We start from the raw sequence: 14,691 nt of genomic DNA, 5'->3' as shown, positions 1-14,691 counted from the left end.
CTGCACTGTGGTCCTGAAAGATTCACTTAACTGTGCAGTGAACCAGTAGCTTTGCTTTGCTCAAACTGACAATGTGGTGCTCCGTCTGCGTGTTTCTACAACTTTGCTTATATATTCTTCCAGAATTCTTTCTCTTTGTGAGCTTTGGTTAGGGGTGGCTGAAATGAAACCTTGTGCATTTCAGCCACACCAGCAGCTTCAAATACCTGTTTGCTGCTCAACAGTGGGGAAAAACAAAATTACAGCTGCCCTTTTAATACGATTAATTTGTTTGACAACTTCCCTTAATAAGGCTTTTTCTGACCGGGTTCTTCTGTGCCCTGAATCACTCACAAATGGACACCTTTGACAGTTCAACAATCTCTTTTCAGTTTTTGCAGAATATTTGTTGTTTTTATGCCTTTTGCATAACATTGCACCATATTGTACTTATTGTTCCAAAATCCTATTGATATGTCACTTGCATAATAATTTGGAACACAGTGTAGTTAAAGGGAAAGTTTACCCAAAAATGAAAATTCTGTCATCATTTACTCACCCTCAAGTTGTTCCAAACCTGGAAGAATGTTTGTAACCAAGCAGATCTCTGCAGCCATTGACTACTATATTACCCCAACCCCCACATTCATGTGCCATAAACCTGTTTGTGTATAAACCTTACAGTGCACCAGTTAAATGATAAAATTTAAAGTCTGTGAACAGTAAATTAATGTTTGTTGTGCCAAGCAATATTGCTACAATGCTGCTGCGACATAAAACAGATTGAATGATCACTTGATCACTCAACACTCATGACTCAATACTTCACATTCATAGGAGGGGTCTGCGAATTAATAAAATGAGTCAATGCATTATACAGCACACACCCTGTACACGTGCTGCATGTGATTTTTATATTCTAAGAACTATAAAAAAGTTTAATTTAGATTCTAACTAGATGTGTGAAATAAGCTTTTATTTTTGATATTCCCACTTTAACAAGTCTCAAAGCGTCAGCTATTCAGGCAATGATATATTTTATATTGTTTACAGATGTGATAAAAATTGTGGGGGTACAATATCTCAAACAATCAGAAAACAATGGCTGCCACATTTCCTGGATCCTCTTACAAACTCTATAGTACACTTTCAGCTTCACACTGATAAATACTGCAGCCAGCAATGTTCAGCATCAATAATTCACAGTCTTTCCAGCTGCTAGTCTTGCAGGTCAAAATTACCCATGCAGTGAGATACTCTTTTAGCCATATTTGTGATTTGTGCATGTATTCTGTATAACAGGCAGGTATGTTGAAAGCTTGCACTTACTTAGATGTGCAAGTATATCATTGTGCTATTTCTATTGTTAGTTTTCCAACCATAACGCTCTTAAACAGATTAAGAAGGCATGAGTCTTGTGGAGGTCATGAAGTCATGTGGAGGACTCCTGCTTTCTCTCTTGTTGTTTTTCTCAACTTCAACAGTATTGCCAAGTTGAGCATTCAAGCACCGCCAAGAGAAGTTTTCTGCTGACTGTGAGAGGAACTTGTACTTGACCTCTTCGCCACATTTCCAAGCCAGTGAAGATGATTTTTGATTGCTCGTGCCCGATCAGTGAAGAGGAAAATCCACATTGCGAAGATCAACAGGGTCCAGAGGCTTTTAGATCAATTCTTTCCCCTGGAGAACTGCTGACTTTTCCCATGTTACAGCAGAAAACATGTCACTCGTTGATGATTTCATTACTGGGGAAAGCGAGAATTCACTTTCAAAGCAAGTGTGGAAGGCAAACTGCCAAAATGTACCAAGTGATTTTCTCCACTACTGGTGGCTTGACATTAAGAAGTTTGTGTTACTGTTAATGTACTAAATGTTACCTCAAGATGATCAGGCTTTTCACACAAAATATTTTAAAAGATGTTATTCACGTTTGAAACATGTTGACACAGTATTCTTTTGGAGTAAACTGTTTACCTTGTTGGAAAACATGGATTGCTTCTTCAGTGGTTGTGGCATTAATTTATTCCTTTAACCTTGCTAACTAGACTAGGTGAAAAATAACTGATCTGCTGAAGTACAACTTGTTTGAAGTGACAGGAGGACCTAAGGGAAAACACCCTCATCTTCTACTTCACTGGATCTAGGGCAGGGCGCTCAGGTTGCATCTCATTTACATTTGACAGCTCATCCCAATCTTAAAGATACATGTGTTAAATGAAAAGCTACCTTTACTTCATACTAGTACTCCTCCATGTATATATTTAAGAAATAAGGAATGAATGAATGAATTAATTAATTAAATAAAGCAAATATAATTGATCTTTTATATAAATATTGTTTATATAAAAATAACATATTTTTCTTAAATATATACATACTAATTATACACAGTACACACACACACACACATATATCATGTAAACACAAACTTCTTTTTTGGATGCGATTAATTACAATTAATCGATTGCCCAGTACTGCTTAATAGCTACCCTATAACAGTTAGCATGAACTAACAATGAAAAATTCAGTAATATACATTTGATTTATGTTCATTTCAAAATTGACAAATACTTTATTCAAATCAAAAGGTGTATCTGTTTATTTTGTATTTTATTTAATGTACTTGAGCTAATATTAACAATGAATAGTTGTAGTTTTATTAACTAACAATAAGCTATACATCTTTGTTATTGTTATTTAATGCATTATCTAACATGAACTAATGGGACCTTATTCTGCCCTACAAAGGCTAAGTGCAGTAACTACGCAAACACTGAAACTGAGAAAAATGGCTTTAAAGTTTTTACACCAGCCAGTCAAACATGTTGTGGGTAGATTAGTGGTAATGCATACATGTATTGCCTTCTTAGGAAGAAATTTTTTATAGATAAAAACCATGACCACCGATGTGATCTTTGAACCCCAAAATGCAGATACTGCACTCAGCCTTTGGATGATCTTAAACAACATCTTATTCCTCAGTTGTAAGTCACTTTGGATAAAAGCGTCTGCTAAATTAATAAATGTAAATGTTATAGTCAACAGTACGATTATAAAAGCAAGGTAGAGGGTTAAAAAAACCCTGTGTTGTCTGACATTTCAGCTCAGTCTCTCCTAGCATGTGGTCTCACATGCTTTCAAGGATCATTGCCAGTGGTGAGGACTGCCTTTTGCCCATATGTAGGCTGTCAAATTGAATCGCGTGCTGCTTTCTGGTAGAATCTGGATGATATAATCCCTTGGGTGACTGTCCTTTTCTTTTGGTGAATGGATCTCTCAAACCAGACGCTTCCAGCCCCCGGTGCCCCAGAGATGGAAGTGCTCCTGTCAGGAAACGGCTGGCCTTTAATGGCCCATTGTTTGACGTCTTGAATGATGGGGATCATACTGGAACTGTCTTTGCAGTAGGTGGCACTGAGACCTGCTGATTTCATATAAGCCACCTTATGATTTTCATAAACAGCAGTAATGACATTGATCTGATGGCATGCATATGTGATGCTGTGTATGATAGATGCAACCTGTCACATCTACTTGCGGTTGATGGTGCTGCATGGATTTGATATTTCTGCACAAAGTGTTTGTCAGTGATAATTCAACTTATTGTGTAATGAACAGGAAGGCATATCCTCATTACAGCTGGCCCCAACACTACATGCTTTGCATAAAATGTGCAATTTTATAAAATCAATTGATAATGGTCAATATGATGGCATTTGAGACTATAAGTAAGCCATTTATGGGTTCATTTTACTGTAAACATCCAATGAGTTGAAGGGCCGAAGTGGAGCAATGGCCTCGGAAAACCGCAGGATAGCCAGATGGTCATAACGGCCTGCACTGGGGTCTAGTGTCCTTCGACCACAGTTGGATGGGCTGGCCAGAAAACCATGGTTGTGCTGGTGGAGGCCAAGGAGAGCCAGCGACTCAGGAAGATGTGGAGCCAGCCAAATGGGTAGAACCAGAGAATGGCTAGGCCTTAGAACTGGACAGAGCCAATAAGCTGGGCAGAGCCAGTGAAGGGGGAGGAGCAAGGAATTTGGATGGAGCCAGGGAGCTGGGTGGGACCAGCAGAGACGATGGAGCTTGGAGGAAGGAAGGGCTTGGAAACAGGAAGGAAACAGTGAGTCCAATATTCCAGACGGGACCAGTGGGGACAAATATATCTCGGGGGTGGGGATATGGGTGGGACTCCATAAAAGGATGTCAAACTGAATAATTCTTATAGACAGGAGCCATCTTGGAAAACAGTTTCGACAAGTCGAGCCACGAACGCTGTGCTAAGTGATGAACTGTGACTTGGAATCTCATATGGTCCGTTGTTTCCGGAAGAAAGCACTGAACGCAACAGAGAAAATAAATAAATAATAATAATTTAAAAACAAACTGAACACAACAGAGACTAGTGCTTCCAAAGGATACACACTAAAGAGATGGCGGATTATTCACCCGTGGCTCGACTTGTCGAGACTGTTTTCCAAGATGGCTCCTGTCTGTATACGCGTAATGTACCGTCTTCATAAAGTATCTTCTTATTAAACTGTTTGTACACTTATAAAGTTCTCAATGCTTCGGTTTGCATGTAGGGACCCTCATTATGCTATCGTGTTAGTGTGAGGTTATTTTGAGCCTTGTTAGTGGTATTAACTAGCGATTTAATTTGACTTATTCTGTGCCCCATATACTAGCGTTATAAGCGAATCTGTTTTTAGAGATAAAACTCTTTACATTCGATTTTCATGAAAACGCATCCCAGAGAACGATCTACTCGGTAACCATGTGTTAATTACGCCAGGTTCATTTTTCACCGGAGTTGTCCTTTAAACCAGATCATGTAAGTAACTGTGTTCATTCTATTGCCTGATCTGAAATGTAATGATTCGTGTAGTCATATGTTCTTTGTCTGTGTGTCAGTAAATCAGACCAGTGACTAAACATCAACTTGCGTTGTCTCTCATAGGATGAAAATAATCTGTTATTTAACGGTGATTAAATTCTATAAAGAAAGCGATCAATGAAAGCTCCCTTTGCAATCGTTTGAGCAGCGCATGCTGGAGCTGTCAATCAAACAGGAGAGTTTATCAGTGACTCCCGTTTCATTTAACGAATCTCTTAACTATATCACTTTTGCACTTTTAGTGAAGATGAAAGCATCCGTTAGTGTACAGAAACTGAGTTGCAATGACGAGATCTCTGCTTTCATGCGCTCAACATGTGTGTGATCGGCTACAATGATCACTGCAACCTTTCATGCCACGATCTTAATATAATGCCATAGATCTAAATGTAATGCAACACTTTTCACGATTAGTAAACCATGAGAGCTGTAATTGTAAAAACATGCTAAAAGAGGGAGTAATACTATTTCAAATTGAAAGCCGCGATATCTCCAGTGGACATGCCCCTTAAAACGGAGTGTTCATAGCAGAGGGCTAAAATTAGGGTAGGAAAAATGCCTTTTATTTATTTATATTTTATTTATATTTATGAAATTTTTGATGTAAAAGCATTCTAACATTATAAGGAAACATCATAAAACAATAAAAAAAACCCAGTTCATGACCCCTTTAAGCGCAAGAAGGAAACGTATGAAAAGAAAACCAAATTAATGGAACTGAAATATCCTTCAACATAAGAGTTCTGGAATAAAGACAGATCAGGACGAGATATGTCCAATTGCATAACTTCAGCGCCATATGTGACAGGAAAGCACTGCAAGGCCAGCAGTCTCAGACCAGAAGTTAGGGAAGAGCTAACAAACTCGCCCCCATCATCAACCCTAACTTCACTACAACTATAAGATCCACCCTAGCAAATGCCTAACCCTACACCACCTACCCTACCACCGCTCTGCAATTGGATTCTATTGAATGTGACAGGGAATATTTTTGCAGTCGCATATGGTGGTGCTAGTGCCACAGAAATTACACATTTTGCATGATTTAGAATAAAATAATGAGGCACTGGATTGTGCGAACAAACCAAACCTTGATCTATTGCATTGTAACTTTGGGCCCTCTTGTGGTTGAAGCATAAAAATAGTTACTTGGGGAGAAACATTGTTTTGCTAATTGAGTTGTGCTTCAGTTCAGCTATTCTGCACGTGTGAATCTGATTGCTTGAGGTGCACCACTGTGCTTATGGTAAGAGGTAAACACATTATCAGTGTGAAGGTCTCTAACAACATCAACATTTTTTTGAGCAGGTAAGCAGCTTATATACACTATATTTCCAAAAGTATTGGGACACCCCTCCAAATCATTTAATTCAGGTGTTCCAATCACTTCCTTGGCCATAGGTGTATAAAATCAAGCACCTAGGCATGCCGACTGCTTCTACAAACATTTGTGAAAGAATGGCTCGCTCTCAGGAGCTCAGTGAATTCAAGCGTGGGACCGTGATAGGTTGACACCTGTGCAATAAGTCCATTTGTGAAATTTCCTCACCACTAAATACTCCACGGTCAACTGTTAGTGGTATTATAACAAAGTAGAAACAATTAGAAACAACAGAAACTCAGCCACGAAGTGGTAGGCCACGTAAAATCACAGAGCGGGGTCAGTGCATGCTGAGGCACACAGTGAGCAGAAGTCGCCAACTTTCTGAAGAGTCAATAGCTACAGACCTCCAAACTTCATGTGGCCTTCAGATTAGCTCAAGAACAGTGTGTAGAGAGCTTCATGGAATGGGTTTCAATGGGCGAGCAGCTGCATCCAAGACTTACTTCACCAAGTGCAATGCAAAGTCTCAGATGCAGTTGTGTAAAGCACGACCATCACTGGACTCTAGAGCAGTAGAGACGTGTTCTCTGGAGTGACGAATCACGCTTCTCTGTTTGGCAATCCGATGGACGAGTCTGGGTGTGGCGGTTGCCAGGAGAATGGTACTTGCCTGACTGCATTGTGCCAAGTGTAAAGTTTGTGGAGGGGGGATTATGGTGCGGGGTTGTTTTTCAGGGGTTGGGCTTGGTGATAAGAACTCTTAATGCTTCAGCATAACAAGACATTTTGGACAATGTCATGCTCCCAACTTTTTAGGAACAGTTTGGGGATGGCCCCTTCCTGTTCCAACATGACTGCGTACCCACAAAGCAAGATCTATAGAGACATGGATGAGCGAGTTTGGTGTGGAGGAACTGCAAAGAGTCCTGACCTCAACCCGATAGAACACCTTTGTGGTGAATTAGAGGGGAGACTGCAAGCAAGGCCATCTTGTCCAACATCAGTGCCTGACCTCATAAATGCGCTTTTAGAAGAATGGTCAAAAATTCCCATAAACACACTCCTAAACCTTGTGGAAAGCCTTCTCAGAAGAGCTGAAGCTGTTATAGCTGCAAAGGGTGGGCCAACTGTATATTAAACCCTACAGATTAAGAATGGGATGTCATTAAAGTTCATATGCAAAGGCAGGCGTCCCAAAGCTTTTGGCATTATAGTGTATGTCAGTGTTGTTGTAAAACAAAAATGGTTGCTATTCATGTCAAATTAAGAAAACCTACTAGCCAAGCTTAGGTTATCAGGCAAACCGTGTCAGGGTATTTAAAAAACTCAAGGTCCAATTGTAAGTGCAACAAAAGTTTATTAGTGAGAAGCAACATATAAAGCAAAGCAAATGGTCAGATAGTCATGCAGATACGCAGGTAGAAGCACGGAGAACAGCACTGAGTTGAGGAAATCCAAACCAGAATGGTAAACCCACAAGAGGCAGAGAATCCACACAGGGCAGGTAATCCACAAAAGGACTCATAGACAGGAAACAATGACTGGAAAAATACTGGCGAACAACAACAACAGGACATGAGCAACACAACGATCGTACAACAAACACAGCAAAACGCGAGGCAGATATAGCAGAGCGTTAATGCAGAGCAGGTGCAGCCACTCTGATTGACTCATCAGCACAGAGGTTGCTAGGCAATGCTAACAAGCAATCAGACCTGCGACAACAACATACAGACACACAGAGACCACACAGACCCATGAACCGTGACAAACCGACCAAAGTAGTAAAAATATCAACACGGTTTGGAAGACGGATTCATGATGTACTCTTAATTTTGTTATTTTTTTACAAAAAAAGTTACATAGTGTAGCTTTAAGAAGGAAAACATCAACATTTAGAAGGAAACTTTAACTATAACTTTACAAAATCGATTTAGAATTAACCAGTTTAGAAACCAAAAGACGTTTTATCCATTACGCTCCACCAGAACTGGTAAAGCTACTTAAAGGGATAGTTCACCCAAAAAGGATTGTTGGGGTGTAAAAAGTCTTGATTTTACATCTTACATCTTTGAACTTACATTTTCGTCAACCTTAAAGGGATAGTTCACCCAAAAATGAAAATTCTGTCATCGTTTACTCACCCTCAAGTTGTTCCAAAACTGTATGAGTTTCTTTGTTCTGCTGAACACAAAAGACGATATTTTGAAGAATGTTTGTAACAAAGCAGATAGAGCAACCATTGACTACCATAGCAGGGGAAAAAAATACTACTATGGTAGTCAATGGTTGCTCTATCTGCTTTGTTACAAACATTCTTCAAAATATCTTTTGTGTTCAGCAGAACGAAGAAACTCGTACAGTTTTGGAACAACTTGAGGGTGAGTAAATGATGACAGAATTTTCATTTTTGGGTGAACCATCCCTTTAATACAACCAGAAAATGGCACAATATGTAATTTTTCACTGCTAGAGGTTGCTTATAAAAAAAGTCATAGCTTGATGAAACGCCTTGATTTCGCAGAATCTACATCCAGTGGAAAATAATCTAACGGGACTCGGGCAGAAATCATATTCATGGATGAGGTAATGTATTAAAGATTTATTAACATTACTGTAGTATGAAGCAGGGTGGGGCTGAAAGCCGTTGGAGCGGAACGAGGCCACTGAAGCAATTGCTAATGAGAGACAAGTGCATCACATGCTTTTGGTTTTTGGATATTTTAATACAAAAATCTTATATAGGGGAGCGCGGGGCACAACCTAACGCGGGGTTAGTTGTAACGTGCATGTTTTAACCCTTTCCACACATGCCAGGATGACGAAACTTAGTACTAGTTGCCATATCAACATTATTTAGAGAAAAAAAATAGCGCCAAAATTAAAAAATCTTTGGAAGATATTACTGAACATTTATTTAACCGTGGCAAAAGTACATTTCTTACTTAAGTTTAGTTTTCATCTCTGTTTTTTGTGTTTATTTAAAATAAGACAAATCTGATATGATTTTAATCTTATATCTGTTATGTAACAGTTGAGATCATTCTTTAATGCTGATCTAACCAGCAGAAGACACGAGCCGCGGGTTAAATCCAAGTTTCACAGGTGGGGCATTTTGTAACACTGCGTTACAATGTGCCCCTATTAGAACTACAATATTATATTCTATACTTTTATGAATTCTTTTGAGAAACCATGAGAAAATGGTGAATAATGACTGAGAAATTGTTCAATGTTCAGAAATTATTCATTATTATTATGTTTTTAACTATGCTGTATTTAGCGATTTGTGTTTGTTGTCAAACTCAAAAATCAGCATTTTTTAATTATTAAAAAATGCCATTATTTTATTTTAAAAAGTTAATAATTGTATTTTGTTGACACAATATTTTTTTATTATATCAGGTAACATTTTAAGCTGTCATTTGGTCATGTTACAATGTGCCCCACCACATGTTACAATGTACCCCACCTACGGGGCATGTTGTCACATTTCACTTCCATTCTTTCGGGGTAAATCAAGAAAAAAGTATACACTGTATTAATGAAACAAAACCACATAATTGTACTAGACATGTGTGCAAATAATGTGGGAAAAAAATAAATGCTCTGAACCCCAAGTGGATTTAAACTGAGACAGTCAAAAAGCGTTAGGTTGTGCCCCGCTCTCCCCTATTGTGCCTTCTATGACTGTCAAAAAAAACCTTGATGCAATACATTGCAACACATTTTTTTGTTTGTTTGAACGAACCAATTCATGAAAAATAATCACATTTCCAAATGCGACATAGGAGAGAGAGAGAGGACATTTTAGAAGAGTGGTTTTGATTAACACCTCAGCTTGCTTGCTTGCAGCGATGTGGCGTTTGTCATGCAACCCTGTTAATCCTTGTAAAAGTTGCTTAGTGGAAAAAAACTGTTTTGAAACACTTAAGCTACTGCCATGTTATTAAATTGTAGTTAAATTAGCAATGTTTGTTACTTTTAATTAGTTGCTCAGCAATGCTGGCCACAATCTTATAGTTTATGCTTTTGTTTTTATGCTTATATTTTGTGCTTATGTTGGAATCCAACATGTGACGTAACAGTGGCTAGTGAGGTGGATAGAGATAAAGATCTGGAAAATCCATGATAATCTTTAATCAAAATCTGAAAAGTAACTTCCATTCTGGAATGGCGTTCCCTTTCCGATGACGGCAGTTTGACGGCTTGGGTTTGAATATCCTTGACCACTCCCCTCCTACCGTTAGTCTGCTATGAGTGAGAGATGGAGAGGAGGACCGCTGAAGTAAAACCCTGCCCTCTATTCAATATTCCGTTTCACTTGGAAATACGTCACAGCACTGAATAAAATCAGTTGCAACTTCTGGTTCACTGGGACTTTAAAGGATTCATTCATTTAAAAGCCCCTACATTTAGTAGATCACAACAAACACCTGACTTCTACCATCCACGACCATTTCCTAACACATAGCTAATCCCTCTGATTGTTCCGTGGAACAATCCTAGGATCTTGAATTGCACTGCCAGTACAAATTCTTCATATTGTGATGGACAAACTTCCAATCCGCCAATCAATAGAATCCAGATTTCAAATATTGTTTTAATGCATTAAAACAACCAGACCACCCCAAATCAGAAAAAGTTGGGACAGTATGGAAAACGCAAAAAAATAAATAAATAAGTGATTTCTAAATTTACTATGACTTGTATTTCATTGCAGACAATATAAACACAAAATATTTCATGTTTTGTCTGGTCAACTTCATGTCATTTGTAAATATGCATCCTTTCCTGTCATTCAGACCTGCAACACATTTCAAAAAAAGTTGGGACAGGAGCAATTTAGGGCTAGTAATGAGGTAAAATTGTTAAATAATGATGTGATTTGAAACAGGTGATGTCAACAGGTGATTGTAATTATGATTTGGTACAAAAGCAGCATCCAAGAAAGGTCTAATCCTTTAGGAGCAAAGATGGGCAGAGGATCGCCAGTTTGCCAACAAATAAGTGAGAAAATTATTGAAATGTTTAAAAACAATGTTCCTCAAAGAAAGATAGGAAGAGATTTGGATATTTCACATTCAACAGTGCATAACATAATTAAAAGATTCAAGGAATCTGGAGGAATTTCAGTGCGTAAAGGACAAGGGCGCAAGCCTAAGCTGAACAACCGTGATCTCCGATCCCTCAGGCGGCACTGCATCAAGAATCGTCATTCATCTATAAGCGACATCACCACATGGGCTCAGGACTACTTTGGCAAACCTTTGTCAAGTACCACAATACGTAGTTACATCCACAAATGCCAGTTAAAACTGTACTGTGCCAAAAGGAAGCCCTATGTTAACAGTGTCCAGAAGTGCCGTCGACTTCTCTGGGCTCGGAGGCATCTGGGATGGACCATCACACAGTGGAAACGTGTACTGTGGTCAGATGAATCAGTATTTCAGGTATTTTTTGGGAGGAATGGACGCAGTGTGCTCCGGACCAAAGAAGAAAAGGATCATCCAGACTGTTACCAGCAACAAGTCCAAAAGCCAGGGTCTGTCATGGTATGGGGTTGTTTCAGTGCCCTTGGCAAAGGTAACTTGCACTTCTGCGAAGGCACCATTAATGCTGAAAAGTACATAGAGATTTTGGAGCATAATATGCTGCCTTCAAGAAGACATCTTTTCCAGGGACGTCCATGCATATTTCAACAAGACAATGCAAAACCACATTCTGCACATATTACAAAGTCCTGGCTGCGGAGGAAGAGGGTACGGGTACTTGACTGGCCTGCCTGCAGTCCCGACCTGTCTCCAATAGAGAATGTGTGGCGCATTTTGAAGCGCAAAATGCGACAACGAAGACCCCGTACGGTTGACCTCCTTAAGACTTGTTTGCAGGAAGAATGGGACAAAATTACACCTGAAACACTTCATCACTTGGTGTCTTCAGTCCCTAAACGTCTTTTTAAGTGTTGTGAAAAGGAATGGCAACATTACAAAGTGGTAAATGCTTTACTGTCCCAACTTTTTTTGAAATGTGTTGCAGGTCTGAATGACAGGAAAGGATGCATATTTACAAATGACATGAAGTTGACCAGACAAAACATGAAATATTTTGTGTTCATATTGTCTGCAATGAAATACAAGTCAAAGTAAATTGAGAAATCACTTCTTTTTTTTTTTTTTTTTGCGTTTTCCATACTGTCCCAACTTTTTCTGATTTGGGGTTGTACATCTGACATTCTTATTGGTGGTTATCTTAACTGGTCTATCTGTGTACTTTGGCTGACAAAAATGAGTCTTATTAATTAGTCTTATTTACAGATCTCGTGCAAGTCTGTTAATCTGCCTTCTCATAGATACAATGCAGGCAAACAAACGGATGAACTGATCAAATCAGGGATAAATCTTTAAAACCCTAAACCCAAGATTATTCCATATGGACATGCTGTCTGTTTCTGCTAACTGCTGTTGTTTTGCACAGCTAACATTATTCATACTTCATTTCTGTCCATGATGAGCATAATGAGCCCTGTCAGATATTTAAGATAGATTTTAATTTCCATAAATGAAATACTCTTAAATGCTAAGTCAGAAATAACACATTCACGCCTAAATTTGACCAGTCCATTCAATTTGCACCATTCGCAATTCATTTGCTTTGACTTGTTTTGTGTCATCTACCTTTTCTCAAAATGGTGGCATCCCAAAAAAGTAAACATTGAGGAGCACAATATATTAATTACTTAAGCATTTTACATGCAAGAATCATATCAAATTAGCTTAAGATGTAAAATGTTTGTCATAGAGAAAACAATTCTGAACATAAATATTGCCTTCTTATGCAAACATCAAACATACATACATTAGAAAATCAAAAAGTAGCTAATCTGATCTAAGTTATTAAATGTGATCAACTTTCAAAGGAAGTGCACTTGGACATGTTTCAGATTTTCTCTCTGTCTGAAACAGATTTTGAGGGTCTTGGTTTAATTCCTAAAAAGAGCCTCCTGAGCTGATCCCTATTAAGAGTTTTAATCTAGCAGAGCAAGACTGTAAAAACCTTGATCAAGCCAAATCCTAAAAGAGAGATAATCAGAGACATTAACAGGGTAGGCAGGTCTCAACTCAAAATTTTACAGACTCACCACTTGTTCAGGGTGTATTAAAAGGGATTTTTAAGGAAATACCATGTTCTATACGATTAAAGGGATCAATGCTTGTAAATACGCAAGTCCCAAATGGTCAAAGTTCATCTAAGGTATCATCACACATAACCACAGACAAAATGGTGAGCAAAACTTTTAGCAAATTAGTTGTGTTGTTCAGAACCAAAAGATTTACCACTATTTTCCTTCATAAAATTGGAGGAATTCTCTAAAAGTAGGTGGTAGTCAAAAAGTGGAAAAAAAAGAAATGGCTAAATTTATTCATTATCAATAATGTAATTTTAGCTTATTCATAGCCAATTGATATATGCTTGTTTATGCTGGTTAGAGCTTGTACAGTGCTGGTCTAGCTGGTGGACCAGCAAACCAGCAACAAGCATCCCATACTGGTCACAGCATTCAAAACATATGCTGGTACAAGCAGTTTTTTCAGCAGGGATAACAGACAAAAGTCCTGCAGCTCATGTATGCTGAAGCCTTAAAATCTTTATTAAATATAAACATTTCTGTCAAAGAAAATATGCTATGTATGAAATTCTTAGCAATACCTACCGTGGATCAACATTGTGATCTGCTATCGTTGAGTGTCTGAAGTGGCTGAGGGTTTGTTTAATCTGTCTGTGGCAGCTGATAGCTCTTGACTTGTTGCCAGATTTTAGAACCTATTGGACAGTAAATCTGAAGCCTCTTAGCAGATTATAGATGTAATTAGACCTATAAAAAATCTTAGGCTGTGGGTCCACCAAAGCGTTTTTTCCCCAAGGGTAGCGTATTTTGCTAGCCTGACGTCGTCATACTCAATTCTAGTCAGAATATGAGTCTGATACTGCTCCGTTGGGCTGTGATTATGGGGCGTGTTTCAACTGAACCAGGAAAGACCTCAATTGGATAGACCTACAACCAATCAGAGCAACGGAGCGACGCATAACGTTAGTTATCAAATGTCAACAGAACTCAACTGCACTGTGTTGCCATGTCTGCAGGTTGAAGCGACCCCAATTATGTGATATACAGACCCAGGAATTCGATTTTTAGCTGCCAGCCCTGCCAAAATAATACATATTTTACCCCCCAAATGCCTTTTTTCCCGGAGAACCCCCCCTGGAAAGCTATTGGGCTTGTTTTTGGCTAGTTTTGAGGAACGTTAGCAATTGGGCGGGTTTTGTTGCAAAAACTTGGCAACCCTGTACCTGCACGCACGCTGGAATAAGTAGCCTAACGTTAGAAGAAAAAGATGAGTGTAAATGATCTTTGCCGGTGTTGTAAAAAAAGAATTTAAGGATACACAAAGTACTTACCAACACGATCATCATTTCTGAGAGAAATAGT

This window comes from Gobio gobio (genome assembly GCF_949357685.1).
Source record: "Gobio gobio genome assembly, chromosome: 4".
Lineage (NCBI taxonomy): Eukaryota > Metazoa > Chordata > Actinopteri > Cypriniformes > Gobionidae > Gobio > Gobio gobio.
The sequence above is the reverse complement of the archived record's forward strand: the minus strand, read 5'-3'. Positions refer to the sequence as shown.